Source organism: Anabrus simplex, chromosome 2, assembly GCF_040414725.1.
Source record: "Anabrus simplex isolate iqAnaSimp1 chromosome 2, ASM4041472v1, whole genome shotgun sequence".
NCBI lineage: Eukaryota > Metazoa > Arthropoda > Insecta > Orthoptera > Tettigoniidae > Anabrus > Anabrus simplex.
The window spans coordinates 421,844,614-421,863,492 of record NC_090266.1 but is presented as its reverse complement, the minus strand read 5'-3'; the positions used below and the strand labels follow the sequence as shown (position 1 = coordinate 421,863,492).

At 37.3% G+C, this 18,879-nt stretch overlaps 1 long non-coding RNA gene across 1 annotated transcript in view; it reads right to left on the bottom strand.

The window, feature by feature from the left end:
• Window positions 1-7,640: 7,640 nt before the first annotated feature.
• LOC136864174 (uncharacterized) overlaps window positions 7,641-18,879 on the bottom strand; it is a 592,451-nt gene continuing 581,212 nt past the window's right edge. Inside the window, exon 3 of the long non-coding RNA XR_010859280.2 lies at window positions 7,641-14,165. This is a non-coding gene — a long non-coding RNA (uncharacterized lncRNA). The remainder of the gene's footprint in view (window positions 14,166-18,879) is intronic.

The window sequence follows — 18,879 nt, the reverse complement described above, 5'->3', positions numbered from 1 at the left end:
CAGTATTCTTTGTCAAGGCGGCTGAAATACCCCTACCCGATCCGTGTCTCCCAGCCAGCTAATCAAATACGAGAGTAGTTACTGTTGTTAGCCTTAAATATCCTTCTCTCTCTGGCTGACATAAGCCCTTAGCGGTCTCTTGAGAATTCAGGAATGTTATGTGTCACAGCCAGGTGGTGGGGATTGCCAGTGCTATTAAGTAACTTGATGTTCGTCCTGTGTGTTTATGTTGTAGCCTGCATCTTTTAATCTATGTATAATAGGCAGCCAAGAATTACTGATTTTATATCCTTCTTCTAAACTCATATTGTTCGGGTGTTTCTTAATTTCGATAGCCTCATGGATATTCCTTTCGAGATTCCAGGGGATAGATTCTAAGATCATGGTCGTGTCAAATGAAATTTCGTGTATTGTTTGGTAGTAATGCTTAGCTACTGCTGAAATATCTGTCTTGGTTCTTGGTTTGTCGGAAATGTTTTTTAAGTCAGGAAGATATCAGATGCTTCGATTCGCCTACGTAACATGTCCCGCAGCTACATTCAGTGTGGTTGTCTACCACCAGTAAGAGACATAATATATTTACAGGCCCCTGGGGTCTACCACATTGAATGTAGTCCTATATATTGAACCCGAGTGAATTAGGCCCATAGTCAGTCATGATTTGATTGATAAAATAATATATGGTACATTTATTGAAATACAGAAGTGTAGTTGAAAATATTTCGTTTATGTAATGTCGAAATAGGAGCGAAGGAAGGACGACAGACTGGAGCCTGACGGATTAGCTCAACACGACAACATTTAGCTACTTCACAGCAGGGGATCTCATTAGTTGGCGAACAAGGAAATACAAGTCTACAAATAAGTCTTGGTCAGAAAAAGAAGGGGGAGAGTGGACACAAAGGAAGCTCGCTACATGAGTAATACATTGGGATATTTTTGGCAGGACGGAAATTCCGTGAGGTCGTGGAAAACTACAGCGGCTGCGTGTACATTCGCTAGCCTAGGTTCGGGCAGGTGGAGATTTAAATCACGTGACCGCTTGCCGGCCAATCGTAAAAATTTGATGTAAGACTCAGGGATACCATCTTAAGGAATGATGGATGAGATATTCTCGTAACTTCAAAAGTAATCAGTAATAAATTATTGTGAGTACACGGATCGATGTAATGAATTTATTAGATGTCACGCATGGAAGAATAATCAATAATTATTGGCAAATTAAATAAATTGAAGGCTGGATTTCTTGGAAACCAGGCATCTTGAATGTCATTGGCTGGACAAAGACCACGTTGCAAGGGACGCTTCCGAAGGCGCGAAATGTGAGGAGTTAAATCCATCCGTATCTCCTAAATCTGTGATCGCTAGGAGTTCATATTTAATCCAGCAGATATGCTAGCGGAGTGGATTAATTTGATGTAAATTTTAACGTCCAATTCGGAGTGCAAATGCCGATATTAAAAAACCACCCCCTCCCTCAGGGGTATGACGTCAATGAATCCGCGGGAGAAAGCTTCATCCATATATACGGGACAAGGGATCCTCGCAGACACACTTGAAATGAATCTCTGGAGCTGAACTGTCGGTCGCAGCTAACTTCGAATTCTACGGGCATACAGTAACTCAACATTCAATGGCGCGAGCATCCGCCAGTGTTTAGAAAATGTGATCGCGCTCAAGCAACACACTTGAATTGAATCTCTGGAGGTGAACCGTCGGTCGCAGCTAACTTCGAATTTTACGGGCATACAGTAACTCAACATTTAATGGCGCGAGCATCCGCCAGTGTTTATAAAATGTGATCGCGCTCAAGCAACATGAACTGGAAATAGTTAACGTAGGACAGTGTTTGTCAGTTATAAATATCAGTGAAGTAAATTAATTGCACTGTAGGAGAGTAATATAAATTGTACTACAATAAGTACGTTAATAACGGACTGTGTGACGAACAGTACTTTAAGGGAATAATAGCCTGTACTTTGCGATTTCGAACCGCTATCATGAACACTTCAAGAGTGCCGTATGAAACGGGCGTATCGCGACGGGCGTAAAAGTTGACACCTCGTCGTACGTGTCCAGGTCCATTGTGCGGTAATTGGACGAAGATTAAAATAGTGTAAAATATTAAATTTTTGGGTCTAGGATATTAATTTGTTGTATAAAAGTTAAAGTGTTCAGTGTTAACGTTGTCAATGGTGAAGTTTTGTGGTAAATAAGGTATTAGTGTAAAATGGTAATGTGCCAGGAAATCTTTTGTGAAACTACGCCATCAAGAATGGAGGAGTAAAATGCGGAGAGGGGCCGAGAGGAGCCTCTCATCTGCAAAGCTGTAATGGAATACCGATAAACTAAGATGAGTACATAATGTATATAATATTTGGGAAATGTTAGCGTGATTGGGAAAAATGGGAATAATTTGATTATACTTGGTTACCTTCTGTAACAAGATGAGTCGCTTAACGACTCCATCCTAAATTTGTAGCACGGACAGTAGTAAATAATAACAATGTAAATAATCGGGTCTTTTTTATGTATTCAGTTTGTTGTAGATGTAAATTTTGTAGATATAGGGTAGTACGTTAAGTCATGCATGCATTCTTATTTTCTTTGTATTCAAGAATAATTTTCTTTACATTTGATTTTGGTTATGATAGTTAAATAAGACCCGATATGTGCTTTTCTGTTTGTCATTTTAACGAGCTATGTAATGACATTGAAGGAAAATCCAGCTTTGCCATACCAGTTGTGTTTTGTTGTGATTAGTATGTTCATATTTTCATAGTGAAGTTAAAATTTGGGAGAAGCGATATAATAATAATATTCCAAGTAAATCATATCTGGAGTGATTAGTGCCAGAATAAATCGAATTTGTAAAAGGGGTTATGCGTTAAACATATTAAGAGTGGACTACCGTGTAACAGGCGAAATTAAATTTTTTTAAAATTAATAATAATAATAAATAAAACTAAAACTACTTTTTTTAGAAGAAATTTTGTTTTATATAATTTGGAAATAATAATAATTCATGAGATATTGGAAATTTTTAGTGATCAATGCGTAATAATAAATTTAAGTGATCAGGTGTTGAGTTTGTCGGAAATCATTTAATGACGGGAGGTCGTTTTTAATTCGGAATTAAAGTGTGTGGTAATTTAACTTGATAAATTAATAATATTGAAATGTAGATCGGTGCTAATAATCCGTACATGTTAATGAACGTGTGGTTTAAATTACGGTCCAATATTTTACGTATAAATGTCGTGTCTTAAATTTGCAATTCATTAGCCGGAACACGTAGGACTAATATTACGAAACCATGATTGTTAAATTTTGGTAAATATAATTTCAAGATGTTACGATTATTTGTGGAGAATGAACTAAGGCGTAGATCAAAATGAGATAGAAAAATGTTAAAGAATCTGCAGTCAGATAATAAAAGGTCGTACGATGTCAGAAATAAATAAATAAGTCAGTTGATAATTCTGTGAGAAATAAATGAATCAAGGAATATTGAGATAGAAAAGGAAATAAATTCCGTACGAGAGACACTTAGGATATTGAAATGAGTGTAAAATGTACGGGCAGTGTCACAGAGAAATACTGAGTTACGTAGCGGGTAGAATTCGAACCCGTGACAGCATGTACGAAATAAATAGACTGCACAGCTATTCGTTGAGATACAACGAATCTAAGGATAATGAGAGTTCAGAGTCCACATAAATGATCATATATTGTAATCATTGTAATGACGAGTGATGTCAATCATGATGTCGTGATAATAATAATAAATATTGCAGATAAAGGATTGGACCGCCGTAATTAATTGAGCGTTGATAAAGATGTTAAACGGGAATCTAAATGATAATATGCAACCGATAATAATAATAATAATAATAATAATAATAATGTAGGGACGATGTTAAATCATCGCGGTCAGATTAATAATAATTGTCATAATAATAACAGTAATGATGCCGTTGGTTGATCAGTGAAATAATTATAATTGCGACCGATATCTTAATATATTTGGCGGAAGTGACCGGTTCATTAATAATAATAACCTCTTGAGTGACGTTAATAATAATAATAATAATAATAATATCTTGAGGCACCTATTCAGTAATAATAATAATAATAATAATAATAATAATAATAATAATCACAAGAGGGATATAATAATAATAACAGTAATAACCATTTGTGTTTGCGTCCCGCATAATAATGACGATATTAATCAAACGTGACAATGCCAGGAACCGTTGAATAATAATAATAATAATAATAATAATAATAATAATAATAATAATAATAATTATAATTCCAAGGATGATAATTTCATGAATATTCTGACGATAGTGAATTAATTATTTGGTGACAACATCCCTCTACTCTTATGTTGAATAATAAGAATGATAATATTATAGTCATTTGTTCCCTCGTTATGGTACGGTTTCCATACGGGACGAGTTACAGTAATACTTGGTGTGTTTGTTTACCTCGCCCGCGATGCGAGGGGGGTCATTGCCACGGTATTTCCCAACGCTTCTCGTTATCTCATCTGTGGCAGTAGTCTACTGAGGCTACTTTGTAACATCTCAGATCATGTGTAAATAAAATATAAATGCTAATTCTGTGGTATGGCATCAGCTGGATATCGTAAGATAGGAACTGTCCGTGTAATCCATTTTTCGTAATTCACGAGAAACATTACCCAGTCCGAGTACCGGTCTCGGAAAAATGTATATAGCCGGAGTACATCATCTTAGTTAAATCGAGAAGCCGACCGTAACATGGGTTATGCTCGGGCTCCCGATAAAAGGAAGCTATATCCCTGAACAACGGTTCGATTCAAATGGAATCGATCCGTAAATTATACCTCAAAATGTCATTTTATTTCAGAAGCAACCTAGCAAGATATTGATACCACTTGCGGTATAGCAAGTGATTTGTTTATGTAACATGTGTGGAAATTTAAATATCATTGCCAAATGTATCAAAGTTTCGTACGTCGGATGGCGTAATAAACTGCTCCTTCTGGCAAATTATTTCAAAGGAAACCACGCTCATAATCTTTTTATTGTAGTTAGATGATGCCCTTTTTAAAGTTAACAGTCACTTCCTAGTCCTATCATGGAGTCCTTAAATTCAAGTTTACAATCGAGCCTTCCCCATTTTAATTTTAAATTGCTCCGTTCATTCCCGTGTTCATTTATGCCGCTATATTTATATTTTGATGACTTAAATAATGAACCGACACCCCTGAGATAAATGCTAGTCTGGGACTCGGGAGGTGGACGGGTGCAATATATTTTTCAAAAATTTAAGATTTTATTGTAAACCACAAAGAAATAAAGATGTTTTAATAAAACTGATACAGATTAATATATAGTCCGGAAGTACCGTGTCCTGTGTCCTGTGCTGGCGCGCGCGACCCGAACTACCTCAGGTAGCTTCATTTGTATGGCCATTTTCCGGGCCATTTTCCAGGAAAGCTAAAACACCCTTGGAAACATGTTTCAGACAAACAATTTAAGGCGACCCTCCGGAGATAAAAATACACTTTTACCTAATGCATGGATTTTCACGAAACTTTGTGGGAATGTCACCTACATAAAAGTAGTAGAGATATCACGAACATTTCCTTCTTATACAATTAATAGTTTTTCTAAAATATTCTCTTTCAAACTTTTAATTCCATTTTTTCACGAAATTTAATTAACATGTTAATGTAAATTCATAATTAGGTAGATAATACTTCTTTTAAGAGCACTACGTATCGATTTTATGTACATAATTTATATGAGGAGATATATCGTACTAAAGTTTGTGTAATTTGTACGTTCTAAAATTTTAGACTTAAAAATCTGTACTAGAAAAAATTCTGCAATCAAAAATTCCATACGCAGGTTTCTTAATATAGCTGTGATACATATACCATACAAATTTTGTTACATTTGGCAGAATATTAAGGGAGAAAATGGAATTTAAATGTAAAATTACAATTGGCAAACAAAGCATTATTACAGTGATACATTATATGAATTTAGAAAAAGAACTTCGTGACAAGAAAAAAGAAACTCAATCCTTCCAATTTCAGTCATAAAAAAAATTCTCCACAATGAGCAAAATATCGATATTTATCTCCGGAATGTCGCCATAAGTTAGACGAGTTTCTACATCTCGCAGACATAAATTTTATGGCTGAAGAAACTAATACGTGGCCGCGTACTGACAATTTCAATACACTATTTTACAGATTTAAATTTACTTGTTCGAGTTCTTAATAATTAGTTTAATTGCTTTTTTGTGGAAAACGGCAATTCCGGTGAAATCGGCAGTCTTTCCTGAAGGTTGTAGTATAATTTGTTTTGAAAAATTGTAGGGGTAACATCAGGAACATGGGAGAGAATCTACCTCGTGTTTAATTTGAAATTTCTTCGCAAATTGCTACATAGGCTTGGCAACAGCGTAATTTCTCTGGCCCGCCTTATTTGGTGGCTGCGACTATAAATAATTAACTGATGCAGTTTAGTCCTTGACGATTTGTGAACCGAATTTTTCTGTCACCTCGTTTCGCCAAACTGTTCCGTCCTTCGACTACGTATTTTTCACTCCGTACTTCAAAATTGCCTCCTGGAGGAGCTGTAGTCTCAGGGAAGTGAGATCTTCTCGGATAGTTTTGTTTGTGCCCTTCAGTCTTTTCTTGTTTACAGATATTGCAAACGTCACTAGTATCGGTCTCGGACGACCGTCTTCGCTTTTCCCCTACTCTGTGTGACCTATCAATATATTCTAGACAGAGATAGCCCCAATTTCCTCAGAAATATTTTTTAACATTTAGTCAGTCTTATCGTGCACGGACTCAGCTACACTGAACACTTGCAAACACTGGTGCCTCATGTACTCTTCCAGTAACGGGGACTCTAGTCTTTTTATGACTTAGTCCCTATATTCGAGAGCACTCCGTAAATCTTCAGTTACCTTTGTATTGAAATCTATAGACCCCTGGAATTGTTCCATAACTACCTTTATCTACTTCTCCTGTATTAGGATCGCGGATGTCCTCGCTACACAGCGCGTCCTGGGCGGCGTCCTTCACCACGCTCTCCATAGGCACTTGTTTCACTTTACGTGGCACGATGTGTTTGCTGGTAGATGGTAATCACAGGTATCACTTCACTAACACTTCCGTATACGCACGACAATGGGAGGAATTTGTATCAGTGTCACAAATCTTTTACTCTGCAAAAGAACACACTGAACTTAACTTAATCAAGAGCCTTACTTTGTGCAATTATACACTGTCCGCCATGACACTCCTCAGTCTAGGTTTCAATATATCGCCTTTACGCCTAGAAAAACCGCTATGTGATAACATTTCAGCTTAGAACTCTGACCAGAAATGTTCTGTCATCTAAGGTTCGGTATTAACGAATTTTCGTTTTAAGCGATACATGTGCTGCGGGTTAGTATTTCTCCCCTCAACACTGTCGCATAATGGTATTTCAAGGCGCAGCAACGATATGCTTCTTATAATGCTTACGTCTTGTACTGAAATTTAATGGTTACAATACACTCGTTATAAACTGAGCCATAGAAGAGCTGGGAAGGAATAGGAAATGAAACACGTTGGCATTAACAACATTTAATTTGCATATGTATTTCAAAAGTATTGCTCAGAAATAAAACAATGATTTAACCTAATAATTTTAAAGTTATATTAGTATAAATAACCATAATAATACTTATTATAATAATAAGTAACATATTATTTTGGAAATATAATAATAATAGTAATAATAATAATAAGACATAGGTCATAAATGTATGATTCCTATTGTAATTATGTAACATGAAATTATTAATGCTAGCCTATTACAATTCAATACAATTCAGATAACATGTAAACTCAGGAGGGAATAGAAGTAACAAAATGACAACTACATATTTCTTGACTTCAATGTGCAGAGTTTTGAACCAGTCATACGAAGTATTTATATTGTCTCAAAACAACAAGGTAATTTGAAAACACTGCATACATAGAACCAGGTGCATTTTACAGCTGAAGGCAATCTCACAGATCCCAATAAATATTTCATATTTGATGACGGTATTGAACCATCAAAAACACAGAGAAGTATGCATTAAATAATATTTAGTAACTTTAGTACACATTCAAGGAACAAGCAAAAGTATTGCTCAGTGTAGCTTTCTATAACTCCACTGCACTCTAAAGAATACAATACTTGGGCTCTTAGATGCTTCAGTGGCATAATACAATTATTGGACAGTTCTGGAGGGAAAAGTTTTAATTGCGTCACGAATATATTTTCTGCTTCCTGATGACAAGATATTGCTCTATTTATTTCTATATTCTTTTCTTTGGAGTTCAGACAGGAAACTGCGAATTTTAGATACATACTAATTACCATTACAAGGTAACGAAGCAATCAGGAGATGATACATGTGTAAATGGAGAGTTCCAAAACACCATACTCACAGTTTCCAGAAACAATTAAGTAAAGAATTGATTCTTTTGAATATAGTCTGCAATATTGTTGTTTACATATGCATAATGCATGCGTTAGATGAACAACAAAACTGGAACAAACATCGACATACCTGGCCTTGTCATAACAATAATCACTCCTGTCAACTCGTGCACTAATAATGTCCACACGAATGAACACTGGACTTAAAAAGTAACACTCAAAAGGTAATTCAAATACTGTAAGAATTACCAAGTAACATACATGAAAATCTGAGCAAACGTCCTTGAACCAAGTTTACATTCCATTACCACAGTGTTGTCACACAAAACGGACATGCCTTCTGTTCAGGACTAGTATACCAAATAGAGGAAAAATGTTACTCTAGCTATATTGTCAGTAAATTAGTCGTACTTATTCTTTATGCTCGTGAATAGTACATAAAATAATACATTGACTTGTGAATGGGGATCTTACTCGTCTCTCTAAAGTAGAAATTAGAGTGACAAGGGAAAGGAATGTCGAATATTATAAAAAATTGCTTTGCATTCTTGTAGATTAATTGTGTAATAGTTTTTAAGTATCTCAAGAATCTCAGATAAATTCTGAAATGGTTGCATTACAAATCCTTTCCGATCTCATACAGTCGTGTCCTCTTCTACATCATATCACTTGCGATATTGCACGTCCTACATGCTGTTCTCGAGATCATTATTGTAACTGGCCTAAAAAGTACTAAAAATAGCATTCTTCACTTTATCATGCTTAGAAATATAATAAGGTGAATTCAAACAGTACTTGACAATAGGGTATATTGTATTTTGTAAAGGTTATGCACAAATTTTAGGAACAATTCGTAGTTGCCGACTCTCTTTCAAGAGATTTTAAAATATATTTTCTCATGATCATAAATCAACATTTAATAAAAACATGAAACGAATGGACGATGAAGCTACCCTCAATATGGATATGGTGGTGTGATCACTTTCGTGGATTACCACGTTTGTCACAATAATAATAATAATAATAATAATAATAATAATAATAATAATAATAATAATAATAATAATAATAATAATAATAATAATAATAATAATAATATTGGCTTAACATCCCACTAATTATTTTTACGGTTTTTGGAGACGCCGAGGTGCCGGAATTTAGTCCCGCAGGAGTTCCTTTACGTACCAGTAAATCTACCGACACGAGGCTGATGTATTTAAGCACCTTCAAATACCACCGGACTGAGCCAGGATCGAACCTGCTAAGTTGGGGTCAGAAGGCCAGCGCCTCAACCGTCTGAGCCACTCAGCCCGGCCCCGAGTTTGTATGGTATGCAAGTAAATAAATTAAAATACACCATTTCTGATTGAAATACACCATATGTGTTTTTCAGGCTAGCATATCTTACCAATTAACAAGAAATCTTTCAATCGTATTGTATCGTCAACACGAACGTTCTTTGCCTGGATTATTCCCTGTACTGAAGTCCCTTTCGAGGAAAACAAAGTGTAGCGGGAGGAGAGGGGTACTGGGAACTCGGGAATCCTGGATTTCATCATATCGATCATAACTGGAGTAATTCGAATGGCTAAGAAGATGGCACTTTGTGTGGTGACGATATCGACATTGTCGTAATGGGCCATCTTAACATTCGTTAAACAGGAAGAAAAGTGCGGTAATGGATTCTTCTTCGTAGGCCACAACAATTATCCACCTCTATCTAACAACTCTTGATAAATTTACAACTTGAGAAAAGGTAATACTTGCCGAACTGGTGGCACAACAATCACTGCTCGTCACCACGTTGCTTACGAGTTCCATTACTTGAGATGACGCGATTCGAAATCAAGTACTGTCAAATTTGGGCACCTAATAGCTTTAAATTAGTATAGATTATCTAGTCGCTAAAATTATTCAGCACGTACAATTAAATAATATCCCACAAAATAATCTGATATACTAATTGGAAATGACATTCAGATAACTCACAGTCTTCTAACGAATTTACCATTTCATTCTGAGTGTTAAAGTGGAATTTTATGGCAGAAGTCTGTTGGAAATGAATCCGAAATCATGAATGATATGAGATATTCTGTCCTTGAAATTTTCCCCATGGAAAATGTCTGCATGTATTCTACGTGGTTCTATCTTGCATGATTTAAGAATGTAGTCCCTAAAATAAAATATACATCCATAAACATTTTTTTAAAGAGCTAGGATGAAGACGACAAGTAAACTAACAGAGCTCCTTGCAGAAAATGGATGAATTTGTGAGGCTCCGAAATTTTCCTTCGCTTTCAACTGAACGGAGTACTAGGAATAGCATGTTGTTAAATAGGATCTGTAGATATCGTCAATGATAAAGAATTTAACCCTTACCACACTGACATCTCCGGATAACAGATAAATAGAAAAGGCAAAAAATTCACTCTTCGTTTCCAGGTGGTCTATTCTACTGGTTCTGAAGATTGTGATTGTAAGTACGTGGTGCTAAGATGTCCGGGAGTTGTCCGTAACAGTCATACTCACTGAGATGATTGTAAAAATTAAATTTGATTAATTAATAATACCATCTTATTAACGGATCTATCTTCTACTTCTTAATGAATAGCAATATGATTACACCAACCAAATCCGTTATGAGACTATCTGAGCACATGTTTGAAGTGGTCTCCAAATCATACTAATATCAACAAATACACTTTGAAAATCTAACGCTTACCGTATAATCTTTCGCAAGTTCTTAACTTTAACGGTTACTAGTACATTTTTAATTTAAAATTTTACTCCATTGTGGAGATAGTTTTAAATCAGCTTGTATTTTTATACACATTTGTATGTGTTTATGATTGTCCTCTTAAAGACTAGCCAGTGTAGTGTCGGTCGGTATCCAGTTCATTAAGTTATCAGTTCTCCCATTACAAGTAAAGCAATACAATGTAGCGTGCTTATGTAGCACACGGAAAAGACCACAACCATTCCGCCACACTGCATCGTGAAACTTTATAGTTGTTGTGGCCATCTCTTTCCACCGTAGTGCTGAGTAAAGAGTACCCCACAATCATATCAAACAGCAAATTTATAAATTACACAGCTATAATGTCAAGAACGTCCACATCTCATACGTTAACCGCACAACACTAAATGTGGAGGGAATCGTCAGTTAAGCAATATTGGTCACTTGCAATTATACTGGAAACTTGTTAAACTGGGTAGTTGTTAATGAATTCGCTAGTCAGTAAGACGTCGAACAACAAACTCCATCGCATAACAATGAAAATAAGTCTATAAAAATATCTTGTTATCAATCCATACTACTGTACAAGTAATCAATAATCAATAAATTTGAATGTGACACTGTGAATGTTTACAATGCTATTACATACAAAATAAGTCACAGTAGAAACACAAGGAGAAGTACGAAATGTAGTCATTCGAGCTGCATCAAACGGGCCCATAACACTCCCTTTCGTTGCATTCTTGTTCTTTGGTTTCTCCTTAGCTCACTGGTGACTAACTTGGAACACACCTCTAGCCAAAGAGAGCATAATGCATATGCCTAAAGGTTGTCCTCTTTGGTTTCTTCTTTGACAGCCCAGTGTAACGAGTGGTTGCTGTTCACATAGCTTTTCACACTCTATCTTGCTAAGAAATCCTTTGGTTTCTTTCTCATTAACCATTAATATCAAAAGTTCAGAACTTCTTAAATATATCATTGATCAATTAATGGGGACTGAAACATAGACAAATTTCCGGTGCAGCTCCATTGAATAAAACTGAATGAAGCAAATAATTATCTTCCCAGTTCCCTCAGGGCAATGCAAGGTAACAAAGGGGCACTATCCTGAAATACTGATTACTTACACACACCTATCATGCTAAAATAGCTGTCCTTGACGGGGATCCTCAATCATTTCAGATAGTACCATTAATTTACCTCATGTTTCTAACAATGAGGATACACATAACGCACAGAACTGATTATGTCCTTAAAACTATTACAACCAAAATAACAATATTATAAATTTAATACTTGCGCAATTACGGATATACGGATATCACTGGCTTTTAAGTGAGATAACCAAACAAAAGGTCTGTTACAGTGTCTGTACACATCAGGTAAGGTGAAACGTTGCGAGGATTTCATCTAGGACTGAAATTCCTAAACAAGAGTTTATAGTAACATAATTTACAATTTCAAATCTCTAGTAGAAAACGTCCGGAAAATTGAGGGATAAAAGGCAAAATTAATATGTAGGTGTAATGTCTTTCGCCAGCAACCAATACTATAATTATATTAACGCTGTTTAATATACTAAACGCTAACATATGTGGCCGACAGTAAAATAGTTCTTTGGTAACTTCGAAATATCAATATTCTAAGAAATAAAGGTTCAAAATTCACATAACAACGTGGCTTTATCATAAATACCAATGTTCACTTGAGCCACTAATAAAGTAATGAAAATACAGGACTATACTGTCGGTCATAAGCAATTAAACCACAATGTACGCACACATGTTAATCTCACTGCGAACATCTCAAAATTGTCTCTGCCAGGTAATAGTGTGCTACTTCCATTCTTCATATTTTGCTGGCTTTCGAGATACGATGTGCATGGGTACATAGCTCAGTTCTGGATCATAAAGTACAGCTACAGCTGCATGATCACTACACTCACTCAATCGGAACAAATTATAACACAATGATGAACAGTTTATTTCGAAGTTACTAAATTATAAATACACTTACGCTTATTCGACGATAACATTGGTGTCTCCAAAAGCTATAGCACATACATACATACAAACATCCTCATATTTTAGTACACCATAATTGGAATAATACCTGCCTAAACACAATACACTTATGATTATCCGCTATAATAGATATTCATCAACAAGACACCAAACTTAACACTGTTAATACTGCCAAAGGTATGGCTGAATCTACTCCACTGAGATAAACAACAAAGCTATTAGATCACGATCAGTTGTTTTAGTCTAAGAAATCTCAAAGTTCACGAAGTTACAAAATATCACCATCGCGATTAAAGACATAACTTTGTTGGATAATATCCACACATCTGATGGGAAGTTAAACCCTAGTTGGACACTGAATATTGCTGAGATCATAATAATCAAACAACACATGTAGCGAGCGTGCCACGCAGAACGATTAAGATACTCCCGTCCAGTTATTGATCTAAGTCAAAACTGTGTTCATACACTCTCAGTGCACAGATGGGACTTTCTCTGCCGGGATCACTGGAATAAACAGGAAAGGAAATCGTTACTGTGAGTAACACATACCATTTGAAGACGAGCAGGGAACCCGCACCTTTATTGACAAGGAAAAACATTTCCTTTCCGTAAGATATCAGATAATGTTGTTGCAAGTATTTTATCGAATTTACTTTGATCAGGTAGAAAGTACGAAGTATTTTTCATGTTGATCCCAAATATCCAGGCCTAAGAAAAAGTTCTTCCTTCTGTTAATGTCTTCTCATAAATGAATTCAAAAAATGTATGCATAATTCCTGCAGGTGATTGCTGGACGTCTGGGATAGCTGTATCAGTGACCAGTTTTAAGATTCATCAAGGAACAATTAATTGGCGTGCTCTTCAATGCGTGGACGGCAGCAACAACGCCCCTCAGAGCCGCTGAAAATCCTGTAACAGAAGACATTAAAGTACGTAAGTTCGATCGTTACTTAACTAATACTGTACATATTGGTATACAGCTGAGGACAATGTACTTGGAACAGCTTAGCAGATGTTTATATCATCGACCTTGTTTTACTAAGTGAAGGTCTTTCAGTTAACATCATTGATTAATTTGATTTAACATGACGTTTGTTAAACATACATACATACATACATACATACATACATACATACATACATACATACATACATACATACATACATACATACATACATACATACTTATATACATATGGTCGCTCAAAAATGAATGAGTGCATGGTACTGTGTAAGTTTAACGTAGGTACACTTTTATCAGAAATAACTGAACCAATATATATAATGTTTGTCATGGATATCCACAAGGTTTGTATCTACATGATAATAATTAAAATTAAGTCTGAAAGAATATTAAACGTGAGAAACACACAATACCATGCGCTCATTCTTTTATTTGAGATGCTATAAATACATACATATTAAATAACGATCTGTTATAATATCCATTGTCATACAGAAAGTTAAGAGTTGAATATCAAGAGAAAGTCAATATAAGATAAGATAAGATAAGATAAGATAGGATAAGATAAGATAAGATAAGATAAGATAAGACAGGATAAGATAAATTTAATATCAGATATGCTATTTTATTTATCCTGGCAAAGTTAAGGATGCATTCTTTTCCTACACTTAACCAGACTTACACAATTTCAGTGAGAATAAATATCTTCGTCTCGTCTTGAAATCATTAATTTCTAAGTCAAATCATCGTCCTTTACCCAAATGTTCCTCTGTTTCTTTTATCTACAATAGTTTAATCGTTTAATGTACTGTATTTCATCCATGCCAAATACTGTCTAGAATCTCAGCGGCCGCATACTCAAGGTTCAGTCCGTTGTCACTTTGCTTAACCTTTGTAGACAATCGAGGCCTCTTGTCGACAGATTAAACGACAAGTAAAGGAACTCATATGGGATAAAATTCTGGCACATCGGCGTATTCGAAAATCGTAAAAAAGTAATAAATGGGACGTAAAGATGTAGTAATAAATAATGTTGTTTGCCTTACGTCCTTAAACAAGTAGTAGTAGTAGTAGTAGTAGTAGTAGTAGTAGTAGTATTCTCTATAAATGTAGTATTCTCTAGAAATATAGAACATGAATACTCCTCTAACAGCTCTTCGCAGAAAACTCCTACGTACTGACATTCCGGTTCTTACAGCCCAAACTACACTGATTCTTATCCAAGGCACTCAGCACGATCTGTTTGTTTTCCTTTGAAATTCTGTCCGCAGCAGTTGCAGGTTGCTGTGAAGACAAAGTTTACCAAAAACATAGGCTACAGCACGATTACTCACTAGGTAAAATTATATACAGTATTTGTACACTGACTGACAGAGCAAATGCAACACCAAGAAGGAGTGGTCAGAAATTTATGCCAATTGCAGGGTAGACTGACGTCACTGAGGTATGCTCATGATGTGAAATGCGCCGCTGTGCTGCGCACGTAGCGAACGATAAATGGGACACGGCGTTGGCGAATGGCCCACTTCGTACCGTGATTTCTCAGCCGACAGTCATTGTAGAACGTGTGGTCGTGTGCCACAGGACACGTGTATAGCTAAGAATGCCAGGCCGCCGTCAACGGAGGCATTTCCAGCAGACAGACGACTTTACGAGGGGTATGGTGATCGGGCTGAGAAGGGCAGGTTGGTCGCTTCGTCAAATCGCAGCCGATAACCATAGGGATGTGTCCACGGTGCAGCGCCTGTGGCGAAGATGGTTGGCGCAGGGACATGTGGCACGTGCGAGGGGTCCAGGCGCAGCCCGAGTGACGTCAGCACGCGAGGATCGGCGCATCCGCCGCCAAGCGGTGGCAGCCCCGCACGCCACGTCAACCGCCATTCTTCAGCATGTGCAAGACACCCTGGCTGTTCCAATATCGACCAGAACAATTTCCCGTCGATTGGTTGGAGGAGGCCTGCACTCCCGGCGTCCGCTCAGAAGACTACCATTGACTCCACAGCATAGACGTGCACGCCTGGCATGGTGCCGGGCTAGAGCGACTTGGATGAGGGAATGGCGAAACGTCGTGTTCTCCGATGAGTCACGCTTCTGTTCTGTCAGTGATAGTCACCGCAGACGAGTGTGGCGTCGGCGTGGAGAAAGGTCAAATCCGGCAGTAACTGTGGAACGCCCTACCGCTAGACAACGCGGCATCATGGTTTGGGGCGCTATTGCGTATGATTCCACGTCACCTCTAGTGCGTATTCAAGGCACGTTAAATGCCCACCGCTACGTGCAGCATGTGCTGCGGCCGGTGGCACTCCCGTACCTTCAGGGGCTGCCCAATGCTCTGTTTCAGCAGGATAATGCCCGCCCACACACTGCTCGCATCTCCCAACAGGCTCTATGAGGTGTACAGATGCTTCCGTGGCCAGCGTACTCTCCGGATCTCTCACCAATCGAACACGTGTGGGATCTCATTGGACGCCGTTTGCAAACTCTGCCCCAGCCTCGTACGGACGACCAACTGTGGCAAATGGTTGACAGAGAATGGAGAACCATCCCTCAGGACACCATCCGCACTCTTATTCACTCTGTACCTCGACGTGTTTCTGTGTGCATCGCCGCTCGCGGTGGTCCTACATCCTACTGAGTCGATGCCGTGCGCATTGTGTAACCTGCATATCGGTTTGAAATAAACATCAATTATTCATCCGTGCCGTCTCTGTTTTTTCCCCAACTTTCATCCCTTTCGAACCACTCCTCCTTGGTGTTGCATTGTCACTGTCAGTCAGTGTATTTGGAAAGCTTACATATAACTTGTAGATGAAATCAATCGACTACACAATGACATGTGTTCAATGCCCAAATACATCGTTCCTGAATATAAAAGTCGAATTTTTGAGCACGATTACGGCATGTGTGGTTATGAATGCTTTAACGAGCCCAAACCATTCACAAATATGGGCAAAAATATTGGTTTTCTTTAAAGAAATTGGAATTCGGCTCATAGATGAGTTTCTCGCGCTTCTTGGTTTCATTGACTTCATTCATTATGTTGATCATATTGATTTTGTACTTAGATAGCTTATATTAGAGCACAACACCTGACTATCGTGGGATTCGAACTTATTCGCAGCATCAAAGATGTATCCAAGAGGAGAATTTGACTTAAATGCGATGATGGCTGCCCGTCGATTTTGTCATTAATAGAGACAATGTTGTTTTTATTATTATTATTATTATTATTATTATTATTATTATTATTATTATTATTATTATTATTTGGGTCATCAGTCCATAGACTGGTTTGATCCAGCTCTCCATGCCACCCTGCTCAGTGCTAACCTTTTCATTTCTACGTAACTACCACAACCTAAATCAATGGTACTCTAATCTGACATATTCATGCCTTGCTCTTCCCCTGCCATTTTTACCTCCTACGTTTTCCTCAAAAACTAGCTGAACAATTCCTGGATGTCTTAAGATGGGCCCTATCATTCCATGACTTCTTCTGATCAAATTTAGCCAAATCAATCTCCTCTCACCAATTCGATTCAGTATCTCTTATTTCGTGGTTCCATATATCCATCTCACCGTGAGCATTCTTCCGTAACACCAAATTTCAAAAGCTTCTATTCTCTCCCTTTCTGAGCTCTTATCGTCTATTTCTCTTCGCTCCTGGCGAAATTCCTCAAACACGTCTTTCTAATTTCTGTATCAATGTTCGAAGCCAGCAAATTTATTTTCTTAAGAAAGGCCTTCTTTGCTTGTGTCAGTCTACAGTTTATGTCCCCCTTACTTCTGCCGTCGTTTATTTACTTTACTACCGACTTCTTCTAACACTTCATTTCCTAATCTAATATTGCCTCCATCACCCGAATTCGCTCGACTTCACTCCATTACTTTTGTTTTGTTTTAGATTAATTTACCACACCACACCAGAGCCAGATAAAATAATAATATAATCGGCAAATCTTAGAGTTTTGATTTCCTATCCTTGTATTTTGATTCCCTTTCCTCTTTGATCTCCTTTACTGCCTGTTCAATATAAACATTGATAAGGATAGGGGACAAACTCCAGTCTTGCCTCACTCCTTTATGGATTGCTGCTTCATTTTCATAGCCCTCGATTCTTATCGCTGCATACTGACATTTGTACACATTGTAGATGATCCGTCCTCGGTATCTGATCCCGATCACCTTCAGAATCTGAACTAGCTTGGTTCAGTCAACATTATCGAATGCCTTTTCTAGATTTACGATTGTCATGTGCGTGGGCTTGTCCTTGTTAATTCGATCCTCTAAGATCAGACGTTAAGTCAGGATCGCTACGAGTGGTCCTTCATTTCTTCTGAAGCCAAATTGATCTTCTCCTCGCTCAGCTTCAAGTTGTATTTCCATTCTTCTGAAGATGATATGTGTTAAAATTTTGCAAGCGCGAGATGCTAAACTAATGGTGCGGTAGTTTTCACACTTATCAGCACCTGCCTTCTTGGGAATGGATATAACAACATTCTATCTAAAATCGGATGGTACTTCTCCTGCATCATACATCTTACACACGATATGAAATAATTTTGACATGCCGGCTTCTCCTACACTGTCAGTAATTCTGAGGGCATGCCATCAATTCCATGTGCCTTGTTCCTATGTAGGTCTATCTAAGCCCTGTCG